The sequence below is a fragment of the Anoplophora glabripennis genome, unplaced genomic scaffold (assembly GCF_000390285.2).
Source record: "Anoplophora glabripennis isolate ALB-LARVAE unplaced genomic scaffold, Agla_2.0 scaffold139, whole genome shotgun sequence".
NCBI lineage: Eukaryota > Metazoa > Arthropoda > Insecta > Coleoptera > Cerambycidae > Anoplophora > Anoplophora glabripennis.
The window spans coordinates 548021-563750 of record NW_019417300.1 but is presented as its reverse complement, the minus strand read 5'-3'; the positions used below and the strand labels follow the sequence as shown (position 1 = coordinate 563750).

Genomic DNA, 15730 nt, shown 5'->3' with positions numbered 1-15730 from the left:
CGAAACACGATTTTCCGGCCCCTAAGGGGTCATTTTCCCGGTCCCAAACGGGAGATTCCAGTTGGCCATAAACTTTTCGAGCACAGTCAGAGTTCCAGAATTTAAAAGTACATAAAAATACCACTGTTGCGATTGCGACGTCCGAAACACGATTTTCCGGCCCCTAAGGGGTCATTTTCCCGGTCCCAAACGGGGAATTTCAGTTGGCCATAAACTTTTCGACCACAAATCCGGCTTTGGCTTTAGAATGCACCTTCGACCTTGCCTCATCCCGGAATCCGTCTTTCAGTCCCTATAGAGGCCATTTTTGGCCCCTGGGGCCAATTCCAGACGTGGAGGGCCATTTCTGAGCTCGGGATCGGATTCAGCGTCGAAAAATACATGGGAATATATATGTCCGACCCACAAGTCCGAACACTTTTTTTTTTGTGGGGCTGTGAATTAGCGTGAGTGCAACACACCCGGATTTTCCCGAACGCGGAGCGCATTTACCCAATTAAGTCGTTTCGCGTTCTTTGCCGAGACTATTTTACATCCCCCGAACGGAGAGCCGTCTCGTACGTACAAAAAAGACCTTAATTAATTAAAAGATTTTTCTCTTTCCCCCCAAGAGGGCACTTTACATTAACGACACTGTAATTATTCCAGTGGCCGGGGTCAAAGCGTCGCAACGCCAGAAATTAAATAAGACGGGATTTATACGAGGACGGGGCGTGCATTAAATTGCAAATTACGTGCATTTAATTGCAACGGCAGCGACGTTTATTGTTTGGGAGGCCGGGCGCGACGGGGCGTACGCGGAAAATCATCCACCGATGGCGCGGTAGAGGCGATATTTCATAATATGAAATAGTTACGTTTCAATAAAACGAAATGATATAGTTCAGCTCCCAAGTGGACGTAACTAATTTATTACAGCGGCGCTCTATGACGCGCCGTGCACATATATGGGCCCATAAATATTTTATATTTCTATAAAATTTAAATGCAACGCCGTCTATTAATTAAATTTTACGCGCGGGGTCAAACGTACAACGTAGGTGAGGTTTTATTTTTCTCGATTGAAAACTGAAAAAATACACCACATGCTCTCCTATCGTTTTAGAATAGAAATAAAAAAAATAACTATTCATCTAATATCAATTACCAAAACATTTAATATGTCCACAAAGTGACAGTTATGTTCGTGATATAAATGGTCCTTGCATTAAAAATCATTGCAATAGTTCATAAATCATGTAATGAGAGTTAAAAATTTGTCCAGATATAGGACACTACAAATTTCACCTTGGTTTCCAATTCATACGTCGAGCAGCTCTAAAGAGCCGGAAACAGCCCTAACGACCGAGATATTGCAGAACCAGAGTACGCTCGAGGATGGAGAAGACCGAGAAGCAGCGCCAGATTTCCGAGAGCCGACATCGTACGGAAGATCACCCAGGTTTCGACGTGTTTCCGTTAGAGAGGTGATCGAACGTCAGCTTTGACCATTTGCAGTTACATAAACAAGTAGCAATATCTAACCTATCGAATTGGATTGAACTTCTGAGATCTTGGTGATTATGACGTCTAAGTACACACAGAAGAAAACGAAGTATTTCGGAAAATTCTTTCAGAGAACTTTTTCCTTATACAGGGTGTATCTAAACATCACTGAAAAAATGTAAGGAGCGATTCTCTGATGAAAATTAATAGGGATCTTTGGTATAATTTTTTTTGAAAAAACTCCCTTTAAAAGTTACGCCCCTCCAAAAATTTCAAAAAAAAAAAATAGTTTTTCTTTTTTATCCGTGTAAATCAAGCTAAAGAAACCAAACTTGGTGGGCATTATTTGTCAAAAAACTACACATTTTTGAACTGTTATTAATCCTGAAGTATTTTTGTAAGAAGTTGAATAAATCAAACCATATGACATTTTTGGCAAAATACACTCGTGTTAAAAATTTTTCTCATAAATTTTTATCTTTTCGTAAAAATTTGAATAGATCAAAAAGTTAGCTTTTTAGGCATATATTTTTAAAGGAAAAAATTTTATCGGAAAAAAATTATAAGAGAAAAAGTCATAGAGGTTGATTATTTCAACCTCTTACAAAAATTTCAAAAAGTGTAGTTTTTTTGACAGATAATGTTCACGAAATTCGGTTTCTTTAGCTTGATATACATGGAAGATAAATAAGAAAAACTATTTTTTTTTTTCATTTTTGGAGGGGCGTAACTTTTCAGGGGAGAGCTTTTTCAAAAAATTATATACCAAAGACTCGAATTACATTTTTTCGGTGTTATTTAGATCACTCGATTAAAAATTTAAAATTTGGCCAATAAATACATATTGATAAATCATTGTGTTGAATCTCCTTAAATAAATGTGAAACATGGTTATTTTCCTTCTAGATAATTTATTTCTATCCTTATATACCTATCCAGAAGGCCTTCTGTAAATTCAGTCTTTTTATAAAATGTCTATTTATAAAATGACGAGTAAATACATATCTTTGTAATTTGAGTGAAAATTTTAGGCGCTTTATAAAACGTCGAATAGCTATAAGTCTTATTGTAAACGCAATGTTAATGTTTATTTTCTTTAAAATAAAACTGATTTTCTCCTGTCATTTTGTAAACGACTGAAAATCAATTAGGCATTTCATGAAATATCAATTTATATTATTGCTAGTTCCTACAATATCGCGCACAATTAAAAAATATTTTTTAATTCTACATAATATGGGCATGAAAAAATAAATGTTAATTCCAACATTTGTTTTTTTTTATAATAAGAGTGTTAAGTTCTAAATCTACAAAATTTAAAATACCTACTATTCGGTTGCTTATTCGAACAAGCTGCGTTCTGGGTCTTCTAACATTATTGAAACTCAAGTTTTTGAAGGAACTAGAAAATTAATAATCCGCACCTGCCTTATAATTCGCCTAACTCAAGAGCAGTCTCATTATAATACGCCTGAACATGTTCAGTTTATTCTAGATGCGATGTAAAAATAATGGCTTGTATGTTCATTTTACAATAAGACTTACAGTAATTCGGCGTTATTTAAAACGCCTAAAATGTTCAGTTAAATTGCAAAAAAATTGTATTTAGACATCATTTTACAATGTTATAAAAAACCCAGGCATTTTCTAAAAAGACTGAATCTGCAATTAGTCTGCGACATATATACTTAATCATAGTCTTGGTGGTAGGTAATGAATATTAAATTATGTAATTAAATTCTAAGTCACATAATATACGTTCAAATATGCGTAAAATGCCACAAAAGAAAATCCAGAATTACCAGATCTTAGTGCAACAATAACATTTTCACGATTCCACAATTACTTTTTATAGTCCAATTACAAAAGCATTAAAATAATTATACAGCAATCAATACGAATCGTCCAAATGGCTTCATTATACTCGACACTTTGCCTATTATTCCGTAATGTTATTTTATTATAAATATACCAGAACTATTAGAAAGTTATTGTTGTCTCATACGTACAAAAGAATAGACATATTTTCAACGTTTTTCTCGGTTTTTCTGTAGACACAGATGACGCTTATTGATGTACAAATTTCGACAATTTTATCTACAGGCTGAAAAAGATGGACAACGCTTGACCACAGGTTCCTTGGATGAAAACAAGACTATTTAGCCTAACACCTATATACAAAAGTGTACACCTACTGAGATATAGCCTTCTAAATATAGAACCGATAACTTAGTTTTTTTCAAATAATTTGAAAACAGTTTTTCTAAGAAACTTCAAATTTGGTACACATATTTTTTTATATAAGGGCAATGTAAATATAGAATTTGGTGAGAATACATATACAGGATGTTTTCTTTCAAGTGCCTGTGCGCCACTGGCTATCCCGTAACTTTTTTGTATGTACGCCAATGACGACAGAATTTATATTTTTAAAAATAAGCACTATTTTAGAAGATNACCAGAACTATTAGAAAGTTATTGTTGTCTCATACGTACAAAAGAATAGACATATTTTCATCGTTTTTCTGTAGACACAGATGACGCTTATTGGTGTACAAATTTCGACAATTTTATCTACAGGGTGTCCCTGAAAAAGATGGACAACGCCTGACCACAGGTTCCTTGGATGAAAACAAGACTATTTAGCCTAACTTACCAATAAACAAAAGTACTAAATATAGAACAGATAACTTAATTTTTTTCAAATAATTTGAAAACAGTTTTTCATAGAAACTTCAAATTTGGTACACATATTTTTTTATATAAGGGCAATGTAAATATAGAATTTGGTGAGAATACATATACAGGATGTTTTCTTTCTAGTGCCTGTGCGCCACTGGCTATCCCGTAACTTTTTTGTATGTACGCCAATGACGACAGAATTTATATTTTTAAAAATAAGCACTATTTTAGAAGATTGTTTGCCTCTTACAAAATTTTAATATCGTTTATGAATTTCGAGTAAAATTGACATTTTTTACACATTAAATAATATAAAATCAGTTTGAGATAAATAGAACATTCTAGTACGACGTGCCATATAACAGAAAAACAAATTCATAACAATAATTAAAAGGTTCTGTGTCAAGCTAGCTGTGATTTAAATTCAGCTTACTTTGTTTTTTATTGCAATTTATACTGTTGCTGAACAAACTGATATGTTAGTAGATTTGGGTTATTGTGAAGGAAATTGAGCACACTGTTCGAACATATGCTGAAAGATTTCCTAATCGAAAAACTCCAAATCACAAAACATTTGTTAATGCGGAGAGACGCTTTCAGGAAACATAACGTTTTTTACCTGTAACATTAAATCGTGGATAATGTACGGCTGGAATTATTCAGCTGGAGGAACAAATTTTGGAAAGGGTCGAAGAAATTCCTCAANTACAGGATGTTCTCTTTCAAGTGCCTGTGCGCCACTGGCTATCCCGTAACTTTTTTGTATGTACGCCAATGACGACAGAATTTATATTTTTAAAAATAAGCACTATTTTAGAAGATTGTTTGCCTCTTACAAAATTTTAATATCGTTTATGAATTTCGGGTAAAATTGACATTTTTTACAGATTAAATAATATAAAATCAGTTTGAGATAAATAGAACATTCTAGTACGAGGTGCCATATAACAGAAAAACAAATTCATAACAATAATTAAAAGGTTCTGTGTCAAGCTAGCTGTGATTTAATTTCAGCTTACTTTGTTTTTTATTGCAATTTATACTGTTGCTGAACAAACTGATATGTTAGTAGATTTGGGTTATTGTGAAGGAAATTGTTGTGCTACTGTTCGAACATGTGCTAAAAGATTTCCTAATCGAAGAACTCCAAATCACAAAACATTTGTTAATGCGGAGAGACGCTTTCGGGAAACATGACGTTTTTTACCTGTAACATTAAATCGTGGATAATGTAGGGCTGGAATTATTCAGCTGGAGGAACAAGTTTTGGAAAGGGTCGAAGAAATTCCTCAAGTAAATAAAAGGCGTTTAACGGCAGAGATTGACTTTCAAAAAGTTTCTTTAATAGAGTATTAAAAGACCAGTTATTACAGGTTACAGGTATTACAGGGTACAGGTAGGTATTACATGTTATTAAAGGTCTAACAGGTGGATAGATAGAGGAAATAATACCCCTTTAAAATGGCCACCTCGATCCCCGGACCTAAACCCATGTAATTAATTCATTTGGGGAGCGTTGAGGACCACAGTTTAAAACAGCTTTTCAGTAAATACAGAAAATGAATATGGGAAAGAATACAACATGAAATTAATGTTATGAGAGGTAATGCACAATTATTGGATGATTTCTAATTTTCGAAGAACTAATGTTTGCGTTTAAGAACAAGAAAGTAACTTTGAGCATTTACTGTAATATTATTTTAATGTGATTACAAATATCAGTTTATTTAAAATGTTAATGTTGACTTTCTTACATTATTAGTTGATATTGTTTATTTAAAATATTAGTGTTGATTTTTATTTTATTGATTGATAATACTAATACCAAAAATGTGTAGTTATTTTTTTTAATGTGACGTTTTTTCATTATTATTCCCTGCTTTGAGGCTGCAGTTATAAATTATTTTTTATAAATCGGAATTTTTGCCTATATTTAATGTATAAAAAATGCGAATTTTACTCGAAATCCATAAACGATATCGAAATTTTGTAAGAGCAAAAAAATCTTCTAAAATAGTGCTTATTTTTAAAAATATAAATTCTGTCGTCATTGGCATACACACAAAAAAGTTACGGGATAGCCAGTGGCGCACAGGCACTAGAAATAGAACATCCTGTATATGTATTCTCTCCAAATTCTATATTTACCTTGCCCTTATATAAAAAAATAAGTGTACCAAATTTGAAGTTTCTAAGAAAAATAGTTTTCAAATTATTTGAAAAAAATAGGTTATCTATTCTATATTTAGAAGGTTATATCTCAGTAGGCATGCACTTTTGTATATAGGTAAGTTAGGCTAAATAGTCTTATTATCCAAGGAACCTGTGGTCAAACCTTGTCCATCTTTTTCAGGGACACCCTGTATAGTCGATTTAAGGATAACTAAAACAAAACCTTTTCAAAGTAAAAACTTTAACACCCTGTATATCGAAAACGCAATTTTAATGAGAAAAACGTTGTATGAACCACCCCTCACTATTATTCCAAGAGGATATCACTCCCAGTAAGATTTGAAGTATTAACAAATGGTATACCCCTGTATATATAAAAAGTTAGTAGCGTTTTAAAATATTTTCAGGTGTTTTATAACTTTTATTTAAACAAATCTAAAAACTAGTTTGATTGTGTATATCACCAGTTTTTTTCGTTAATATCGGTCTCTAAATAAAAAAAGTGGCTAGAAAACAATGAAACCAAATAACCTTTAGACAATAATTAAGTTTGAGCACGTTTTCCTCGATTTAATTTAAAAATTTACTCTCAGAATCTTCACCAACTTACACCGCAAAAAAGTAATAACGCCCCCCTGATTATCTTAACAGCCTCCAAAGACGACCTCTTCATTCGCGAGCGTCAACTTTTTTCCCGGAAGTTAACGAACTCCAACATGTACCGAGGAAATCGCGGTAGCCCGGCGACGGGAATTTTAAATGCGCCTCAAGATTTCGCAGCAGCCATACAAAACAATTGATGCAAATGAATTTCATGACCCAATTAGACGGCGCGCGTATGAGGACTCGTTTTGAATATTCAGATGCGGAGCGATGCGCGATCACGTTTCCCGCTGCAAAAAACAACGGGACACTTGGGATGCGGATCGGAATACGGGAGGTAAATGAATGTTAAAGTGTGTTTACAAGTGCCTGCGAATTTCAAACGGGCAACTTGCATATACTTTTTTAAATATCTAAAAATAATCTGTAACGTTACACAGGGTGATTTAGTCATAAAGCCATTAATTTTAACCACTTATTCGGAAGGCCTAATAAAGACAGAAAATCGAAAAATATCTTATTCCATTCATGTGCTTAGGTAAAAAAATCTGTTTATTCTTTGTCGTTCACGTATTAAAAACACTGTAAAAGCTAGGTTAATGACCGAGTAATACGATAGGTCAAGATTCACTCTCGATAAACCTTTGTAGGTCAACGGTTAGAAGCGGTCCGAAAAGGGGAAATGATGATTTAAAAATATTTATTTTTCACCGTAAATACGAATTTTATTTTTTTTATTAGCGTACTCATTTTTCCCTATCTTCCTATAAAATGGATGACATCATGACTGAATTGCCCTGTATAATCATTGTTTACGCCGTATACGTTAAGATAAAGTAACGTAGATGGCGTATTTATTCATTTTAATCCATAAAATTATTACAGTTTGGATAATCCTTTCGAGATCCTGACGAACTTTTTACGACTCCTGTTTATCTTTATCGGATTATTAGTTGATAGTGTTGAGCTTTTGAACAAAATAGAGAGTTATTTTTTAATGTATCCAAAAAAGAGTGATTCCTTCCTTTTCCGTTAAAATGACTGAAGCTTAAGCGACGTTATGTCAAAAAGTTATAAAATCGACTTTTTGGTGTCCCGTTTATAACCAATACATACACCTGCTTTAGATTCTGAACAGACATAAAGTGCAAGGAATCTACTTGTCTACAATTTACACCAGTAGAGCCATCAAATGCATAGGCGAGTTGTCTAATCAGCCTGCAAATTGTTTGTCGTTCCATCAAACCTATCAGAAGCACTCATAACTTACCTAATCAAACCAAGCAATATAAGACATCCACTCGGGAAAATCTAATAATAGTTTTGTAAATACATCAAATCAATTTTGCGTAAATAAAGACACTAGACACTATAATAATGCTAAGTCTTAAAAAAGAATAGTTGTACAGATTGTCGCAATATATCATGTTTTTCATACTCGATGCAATAAGGTTTTATAGCTTTTCATTTAGTTATTTTTATTTGTTTTTTTTTTGTCTCCTGGTGGATGATTTGGTACCAGTGGTACTCTTCACTGGTCAATTACGTCACCAAACTGGAAACTATATTCTTTCGGTTGTATTTAAATTCCAATAGATCATAGAAAAACTGCGATTATGCATTAATTGTTACATTTTGATGAATATTAACCATACAAACAGACATGGTAATACATAATAAATAATACCAATACACGGAATCACTATGATGTGGAACCTGTAGACATTCCTTTTTTTTCCACATTTTTTGACATTTACGCGAAATCTTACATCAAACGTGAATTTGAAAGTTTTCTTATAGACCGATCGAAATAACTCATTTAGAGGGAAATAAAAAAAATTGTTACCTGGACTTTTATAAGTGGAAATGGTAAAGTGGTTTATAATAAACGAAAAAAAAAATAATAATAAATGCGTGAGCAGGGGTAGCGGAGGGTTGATTCGGGAGGTTGAGAAATTGTGAAAAATTGTATCATTGGGATTTCTGGCGAAAGTTGACGTCAAACAAAAAAGTATCCAATACGAAAGTTGTAGATCATGCAAAAATCTACAACTTTTGTAGAGGTCACTTTTTAAGATAACCTCAAAATTTCCGAGAAATATGCGAAAAACAGTTTTTTTTCAGGTTTTTCGTTTTTTATTCATCATTTCCGCAAAAATTACTTAATTTTGTCGAAACTTGGTGAAAGTATACCCTTCTGTGTCTTAAATAACCACAATTTTTTTTAGATAAAAAAATCAAAAAATTTCCGAGATATTCATTTTATCGGTCTGAAACACTTTTTTCAAATAAAAATTCTACTTAGAAAAATCATCGTACAGAGTTATGCCGGTGATATTTTTTTCGTTTTGACATATACTTTTTGGTGAAATAAAAAAATCTGTAATCACAGTTCAAAAACATGCTTAAAATGCAAAAAAATAAAAATTACTTGCAACCAAAGACCTCAGAATGACTAGACAAGTAATTTCCTATACATTGCAAAGGAATTGTTTTGATTTTCCACAACTTGAGACATCCTGCTATTAAACAAGGATGAAGATAGTTCTTTGTTTACTAGGGACTCTTAACCAGTGGCGTGTGTGTTAAAAAGGGATACATTCTAATATTTGTCTAATTTATATATACTTACCGATTTCACACCTAATTTGGTTTTAAAATAATGTTAATGACTTCTTTTTTTAAATAAATAGAACCATGTTTGTTTTACTCCATAACGGCACTTACTGCCGAAAAAAAAGTAATACAAGTTACAACAATCTTTATTTTCTCAGTAACAATATACATCAATATGTCAAATAATACTAATTAATAAAAGTTTTTACCAGTTCAAATAGGAATCACAAAGTTACAGTTACAGTTGCATATAGTATGGTAGCTATACTATACTTGTATATAATAATATGCATATCAAGTAGGACAATTAAGTGATAAATGAAAGAGAAATAGTAAATGGGGTCATTACACATATTTTTAAGTTATTTAATTTCTTAAAACAGACTTATTGGATCTAATTTGTTATGGTGGCAATTGATACAAAGTGATCCCGAATTATGTGCAAAAATTGTTTATACAATTTTAAAAGGGGTCCTGTATTTTGACTAAACGAACTTGGGAACTCAGGAACTGCTGTGTCCTTAAGATAAACTCGGCAACCAGGTCTTATTAAGAAATCACTTGATGTGAAGTGATCTGAACACACACACTATAGAGAACCAAACGTCTCGGCGTTCAACATTCGAAGGAAACCTAAAATCAAATTACCTAGGTATATTTCCTTTTAAATAATGTTGCCTTTGCAATTCATGTTACTTTTTATTTAACCGTAACACACAATTCACGTTTTAAAAAATATTTTATATTTTCAATATTATTACACTGAAAATTTTCTATTTCAAATTTTGTTTTAAACTACCGTTGCTTCTGTTATCTGTTACGCCCATGGTAAATCTACCTACCTGTGAAAAGATCGATTGCCTCCACTTTTAAAGCGAAATCTACATATAACACAATATTTTCCCATTGTCTATTCACAAAAACAATAAATTCTGCCAAAGAAACTAATAATCCACGGTAAACACAACGTTAAACTCAGTAAGCAGGCAAAGAATTAATGGCGGCCGACAGTCGTAAACAATAATAAACATCTATAATAGCATAGAGCAGGTACTGCGCGCGCTCCTTACCAACAATGGGAGGCTGAGTTCTCAAAATATTTACAGTAGAACAAAACAAACCAAGACAATGCACTGTCTATCCTTTCTGAGGTCGTTGCTTGCAACAATCAATTTTTCAGTAATTGTTGATAATTAGTTTAAATTTAAAAAAACAAAAACTGATTACACTATTCAATTGTACCGAAAAAATATAAAAAAAACTGTCTCATTATTTGATCCAAAACTTTATTTTTGTACATCATTGCTATAAACATCTAAGTCGAATTACAAATGCACAAATGATAAATTATCTCTGGAAAATTTGAGATTTCAGCAATACAAAGTATTAACTGCAAAGTCTAGTGTTGATGCGAAACCCGAAATTTTGCAAAATCGTTTTATTTTTTTAGCTTTATTTAGCTATCATTTAAAATTGTTCCTGTTTACGGTTCTGTATACTTTCAAAATATCTATTGGATGAAGTCACAATAGTATAACATTCAATACACCACAAAATATCCAACAATTTTTTTTACTTACATTACATTTTGTATATATCACCACTTACAATAATATTAAACTATACTATAACTAACAATATTCAAAATTGTAAACCTATATATCCACTGCACCTCATCTCCCGACCTTTCTCCACTACTCGATCGCGGACGCACGCTCGGCCGTTTTTGAGGATGTTTGGACCTATATCTCATTATTTTATCAGAATTCTCTATAAATCGTGTCTTTACAGCATTCAGATTGCTTAGTTAATTTAGATTTTATAAGCAAAAAAACTAAAAAAAATTAGTTTTTTTGCATAAAAATGTTTATAAAAAATTAATTAATGGTAAATTGGAGTAGGAAACATATCTACAGACTGCCTTTTACATGATAGCATAGTCCGTGTGCTACTGTCACAAACAAAACCTCTATTGATTGATTGGCCTATGTTTATTTTTTAATTGAACGAATAAAAAAATATATAAAATTGTTGAACACTGGAAACTAATTGAATTGTTTAATTAATAATCAACTTAATTTCTTCACGTACCCCTAGTTGGTGTACCCACAATCAGTCCATTCACTGTAAATAATTCGATGAAAATAATCCCGAACAATAACAACGCGAGTGCCAATCAATCAAATCTCCCTCAAGTCCATAACAAGACATTAAAGTTATAGACTGGCAAACGTGGAGATGATTAAGCGGGCTGTTTGTATACCGATATACCTACTGATATCAGGCGTTCCATCATCCCCCTCATCCCATCATCTTGCAGGTGTCATGCGGGTGAAAAAAAAAGTAAATAAAATAGATAATGGGAAAAAAATTGGAGGCGCCGGGTATCGATCCCGGTACCTCTCGCATGCTAAGCGAGCGCTCTACCATCTGAGCTACGCCCCCTGTGTTTCTTTGGAGAGTGTTACAAAAAATTACGTGTGTGTGATCTAGATCTCGGACTAACTGGGTGCGGCCTGCATGGAAATTAAGTTCGAGCATTCGCGTCATAAAACGTATTTAAATATATCCTCAGGCATGTAGAATCTGTGCCGTAACATCATTTTTACATATTTTTTCACGCAAGTTTAGTTTCCGTGCACATCTAAAATTTCATTTCGATGTAGGAGTTCAAACATATATAGTCCAAGCATTATAGAGAAATGCTTACAGAAATTATTACCTGGACTAAAAAAATATGACCGTATAGAAAATTAAATTTTAAATTGAGTTTCTTATTCTTTAAACTCGATCCAATATGGCGAACATGGTTAAAAAAAATCGCAAAGTTGAAAAAAACGGTTTTTCTAAAATAACTAAAAAAATATAGCACGGATTGAAAAATTTTAAATGAGAAAGTTGTAGGTTTTAAAAAGATCTATCGACTGATTTTTTGAAAGTATCGATTGCTTTGTTACTTTTCGAGATATATCGAAAAAACCGTTAAAAATCTTCTCTTTTCTCTTCTTCTATAACTCGTTTACATTTACGTGCCCATATTTGCTATTTACTGCAAGCATAGCCCGCGGCAAGCCAAAAAAGTACATTTTTGAAAAATTTAAAAATATTAATTATTTTTCGAGATATATCGATTTTTTGAAAAAAAGGCGCTCTCGAAAATTGGCTAGATCTTCTCAGCGGATAGCCCTACAGTAACGATTTTCGGTTTATTTTCTTCGTAAAGAGTTATATTATCATGCTGTTAAAAAATGTTGACGATTTTATTAATTTTAAGGATCAAAAAATGACTTTGAATAAGTTGCACTTTTTTGGGTATGTTTTTTTCAAATTACTATTTCAATTTTTATTTTATGAAAATGACTTTTAAAGAAAGAAAACTAAACATTTACGGGTCTATTTTGCTTCTAAGGCGAAAATGCTATAATATTCGTGTTTAGCTACCCCAGATTAAGTACAAAAAAATAATAAAAATTGAAATAGTTATTTGAAAAAAACATACCCAAAAAAAGTGCAACTTTTTCAGTCATTTTTTGATCCTTAAAATTAATAAAATCGTCAACATTTTTTAACAGCATGATAATATAACTCTTTACGAAGAAAATAAACCGAAAATCGTTACTGTAGGGCTATCCGCTGAGAAGATCTAGCCAATTTTCGAGAGCGCCTTTTTTTCAAAAAATCGATATATCTCGAAAAATAATTAATATTTTTAAATTTTTCAAAAATGTACTTTTTTGGCTTGCCGCGGGCTATGCTTGCAGTAAATAGCAAATATGGGCACGTAAATGTAAACGAGTTATAGAAGAAGAGAAAAGAGAAGATTTTTAACGGTTTTTTCGATATATCTCGAAAAGTAACAAAGCAATCGATACTTTCAAAAAATCAGTCGATAGATCTTTTTAAAACCTACAACTTTCTCATTTAAAATTTTTCAATCCGTGCTATATTTTTTTAGTTATTTTAGAAAAACCGTTTTTTTCAATTTTGCGATTTTTTTTAACCATGTTCGCCATTTTGGATCGAGTTTAAAGAACAAGAAACTCAATTTAAAATTTAATTTTCTATACGGTCATATTTTTTTTGTCCAGGTAATAATTTCTGCAAATTTAACATTAATCCGTGACAGAATGCTTGGACTAATAAGTGTATTATAGACGAACGGTCCACCCCTAAAAGATGCTTAGAAAATCAAGGTCACCGACCACGAGGAAAGGCCAGGATGGAACCTTTTGTAATGGATGCATTGAGTTATTACGAACAAAAAACCTAAGTAACATCTTTGTGTCCGAGTGGCAGGTAATTTGTTATTAACAAAAAAGTTGCAAAATAAAAATATTGCAAAATAACGCTCTGCAAATAATTTTCCTAGGTAAATTGGGCAAAAATAAACACTTTTTGTCCCTTGACATTTTTTCGTAGAAAGCTTCCTTTTCGAGCTAGGGGCGATTTAAGGTCGAAAAATGGCTAAAAGTTGACAAATTTAAAAATTCATATCTCAGCTCCTACCAAATCTTTCGGAACTTTCAAAAGCGCAAAATGATCCCCGAGACTTATAGTTTAATGTAGTATTTTTTTTAACCCGTTAAATTTGCAGTTGAATTTCGGCCGCTAGTGCCCACGCGCCACCCCTACGTATCGCTATAGGTGCTGTACCTATAAATATAGTGCTTCAAATTCATCAAATATTGTATATCATAAATTATTTATAAGATTAATAATATGAATATCATATTTAAATGGAAAATAATATGTATTACGTTACAAATATATTGATTTATATTAGTGATGTGAGTGAAAATATATAACAAATTGATATATATCAGTTTTTGATACATATCAGCTATTATATATATGTTAATAGCTGATATATATCAATTTTCCTGCCATTTCATTAATAAAGCCAAATTTCAAACTTAACCTTACATTTTAAAACTAAAAACTTGTGGTGTTGTAGGCTTGGGTTGGACTGTAGTAGCCTGGCATATCTCCGTCAAATAAAATGAATATAAAAATCTGAAATTTTAGGGGTGTACTATAGATGGGAAGAACTAAGAGCACACGTAATTTCAAGTCACCCCTTCCACCCTAGGAGGTGAGGAGGCGGTGAGGGGTGGTTTTTTTAGATGTACCCTATTCATTTTGCGAGTTTCGGATTCTACGAGTAAAACTACCTACGAAAGCGCGTTCTTGCCGAATTCGCACAAAAACCAAACCACCACCCTCGTATGGACTTTGTCGTTTTTTCGATGACCGTCGTTCTTGGGCACATCTCTGTCAAAAATAAATATAGAAATCTAAAATTTTAGGGGTGTACTATAAGTGGGGAGACCTAAGAGCGAACGTGATTTCAACTCACCCTTTCCACTCTACTAGTAGGTGCAGAGGGGGTGAGAGGTGGTCTTTTAAACGTACCCGCAAGAACGCATTTCCGGGGGTAGTTTTACGCGTAGAATTCGAAAATCGCAAAATAAATAGAGTACGTCTAAAAAAAAACACCTTCCACCCCACTCCCTAGTGTGGAAAGGGTGAGTTGAAATTACGTGCCCTCTTAGGTCTCCCCATCTATAGTACACCCCTAAAATTTCAGATTCTTAAGTGCTACTTTAAAGCAGTTTCTTTATTATCATAAGTTTTTGATAATTTTTATTTCAATTTTTATCTTTAATTTTTTTTAAGTACCTATTGTGATATACAAAGACTAAATTTTCTTGTTATAGAAATTTCCCATTTTTTATTTGTGGGTTGATAAAACTAAATTGCTAATAAACAGCATACTTGCTTATAAACAGTCATTGTATCATATTAAGTACGCAACAAAAATTAGAAGTCATTACCATCATAATTATAATGAATTTATAATTAAAACAACAACCTATTTCAAATAGATTATTACTTTTACTATAAGTGTCTTAATGTAAATATGATAAAAAAAATAAAAAATTCCAAACTAAATATGAAAAAAAAATAAACATCACTTGATAACTTTTCTAACAGTTCATATATATGACATGTATTTGGTGTCAAATTAATCAGCAAGGCATTAGCAATATAAAAAAAGCAATTTGAGTATAGTTTTTTTTTAACAAAATTCATCTGATATATATAATGATATATATTTTGATATATATCACCCAAAACTAAATAGCATGCTATTTTACATCACTATTATATA

At 32.3% G+C, this 15730-nt stretch overlaps 1 protein-coding gene and 1 non-coding gene across 2 annotated transcripts in view; both read right to left on the bottom strand.

Moving 5' to 3' along the window:
- Positions 1-15730, bottom strand: part of LOC108906375 (liprin-alpha-2-like) — a 298472-nt gene that overhangs the window by 103012 nt on the left and 179730 nt on the right. The gene's annotated exons all lie outside the window — the stretch shown is intronic.
- Positions 11931-12003, bottom strand: Trnaa-agc. Its single transcript has one exon. It is a non-coding gene; the product is annotated as a tRNA-Ala (tRNA).